Raw genomic sequence first — 2,573 nt, forward strand, 5'->3', positions numbered from 1 at the left:
TCAAGTTGACACCCCCCCACACTTAAATTATGCAATGACCTCAGTGCATGCAAAAAAAAAATAAAAAAATAATAGAAGCAAATAGAGGAAAGAGTGTACCCGATGTTTGAACTCATGATAGAGCACGCAACAGTAAAACCTAACAACAAACAAAGAAAATAAAGGAAAAAGAACAAGAAATAATATCTAAACATATGGGTTGCCTCCCATAAAGCACTAAGTTTAGAGTCTTCAGCCAGACTCAGTAAGAAGCAGCCAATGGAGGTGGAAGCTCAAATCTAAATGTGAATGGTGAATGCTCTAAAGAAGTGGAAGAGTCCAACGATGTGTTGACTTCCTCAATATTTAGGTTAAATTCCCCAAATGGCAAGTAATGTTGTAGGGGATCATCAATAAGCATGTTTAGGATATAATCAACCACTACCTCATCAATAAAGTGAATTGCAAAGCACTCTTCATCTCTATTTGGGCTTAAAGATACATTCTTTATAGAATCTGGAATTGAGGACTCAAGAGCTTCAGGGAAGGGGGCTTTGGGAGTGTAAGATTTAGGAGTAGGACCCTCTACAATCAGAATGTGCAACCCCTTACAAGGAAATTGATGGGAAATACTCACAGGTGGTGTTTCTTTACTAGGCTTGTGTGCATCATTGCCAGTCTCATGGGTCAAATCAACATCTTCTCGACTTTTAAGATCAATGGGCAATGGCTTAGGAGTAGGCAAAGGTGCATAATATTCCTTCCCACTGCGTGTCACAACTGAGACTGCTTGGACTTGTTCTTTCCTAGACCCAATTTGATGATTAGGGTTACCTATTGGTTGACTAGGTAACTGACCAACCTCCCTCCTACTGATGGCATCAGCTAGTTGACCAAGTTGAGTTTCCAATTTGTTAATGGACTGAGAATGAGAATGCAACAATTGAGTGTTTTGCTCTAAGCCACTAAGTGCTTTTAGTACCTTATCCTCAAATGATGAATTATGTGAGGGTTGTGAAGATGATGGTTGCTCATTCCTATAGGCATTTTGGTGTATATTAAATGGAGGTGGCCTATAAGGTATTTGATTAGAGGGATTGGGCATTGAGTTTCGCCATGAAAAATTGGGGTGGTTTTGCCATCCTGGGTTGTAGGCATTGGAATATGGATCATTCCTCAATTTAGAGACTCCTTGGGCCAAATGTGCATGCTCCTTAACAAACTCAGGGTATTGTGTAGCCAAATAGCAGTCAGTGACATGATGGGATAGGCTAGAACATAAAGCACATGCTTCAATCTGATTAGGTGGAGAGAAACTTGTAGGAAGTGGAGATGGGGTTTGTAGTCCTAATGACAAGAGATGATCCAATTTCTTTGATAGCAAGTCAACCTTAGTGCTCATCTCAATGGTAGGATTAATCTCATAGAGACCGCTCCTCTTTGGTTGCCCAATGGATGGAATCTCAGTCCTAGCTATTGAAGCATGGTGTTGGGAGTTTTCACTAAGGGTCTCAAAAAGTTCCCATGCCTCATTCTCATTCTTGTGCATGAAAGTCCCACCACAAGAAGAATCAACCATTTACCTATGTCGGTCTCTAAGGCCATCATAAAAGCATTGAACCAATTGCCATTTAGGAATAACATGGTGGGGGCACTTTCTAAGTAATTCTTTTAGTCTTTCTCAAGCCTCATGAAATTGTTCTCCTTCTTGTTGGGAGAAACTTGTTATCGCTCTCCTAATGCTATTGGTACGGCCAATGGGGAAGAACTTTTTAAGGAACTCCTGTTGCATTTCTACCCAAGTGGAAATTTTAACATTGTCCAAAAAATGAAGCCAATGCTTAGCTTTATCTTTAAGGGGGAATGGAAAAAGAAGTAATCTTAAAGCATCAACTGAGAGGTTTTGAATCCCCAATGCTTTTCCCTAACCGATATAACTCTACACTTCAAAGTAAATTAGGGATGGTCTTCCTAGGTATGCCCTATCTTCGCAAGACTATCGTCCTTCGCAGAAGCTTGGCACGCTTAGTTCGCTGAGTTATAGAACATCTTTGGCCAAACTCAAACACAATCAACTAGAAGATATAGAACAATCAACTTAATGAAATAAGCATGGTTCATCTACATCCCAAAGCAAAGGAACTAGCTACTCATTATTACAAAGTTCATAAGAAAAATAAAGATGAAACATAGGGAGAGAGAGAGAGAGAGATGTGGTCTTCTTCTTCAACAATGAGAGAGATGAGAGCCGCATTCGCCGTCTTCTCTTCTTTGTGGTTGGCTTCTCTTTTATGTCTCCCGCACACAATGAATCCCTTCTCTTTACCCGTAGATTCGACCTTTATTCTTTAGGAATTTGGAAAAACTCAAAACTGAAAAGTTGTAGATATTTTCAATATAGTTTCATAGCATCTTGAATCATCGAAATCCAAGATCATACGAGAGAGATATGCCCAAAATACTGAAGGTAGGTCTGTTTACCCGATTTTCAGATTTATTACCAATTTTGTTCCTTAGACCTCCACCTATTTCCAATTTGGATAAGATCTCACTTTTCATGATTTCTTGAGCAGCAAGATTGAATGCCATGATTT

The 2,573-nt window shown here is 39.5% G+C and overlaps 1 non-coding gene across 1 annotated transcript; it reads left to right on the forward strand.

Moving 5' to 3' along the window:
- Nucleotides 1-1,616: 1,616 nt before the first annotated feature.
- Nucleotides 1,617-1,723, forward strand: LOC149018708 (small nucleolar RNA R71). The gene has a single exon (XR_016173228.1). It is a non-coding gene; the product is annotated as a small nucleolar RNA R71 (small nucleolar RNA).
- Nucleotides 1,724-2,573: the final 850 nt, after the last annotated feature.

The sequence above is a fragment of the Hakea prostrata genome, chromosome 4 (genome assembly GCF_041222555.1).
Source record: "Hakea prostrata isolate BN-2017 chromosome 4, UWA_Hpros_2, whole genome shotgun sequence".
In the NCBI taxonomy this organism is placed as follows: Eukaryota; Viridiplantae; Streptophyta; class Magnoliopsida; order Proteales; family Proteaceae; genus Hakea; species Hakea prostrata.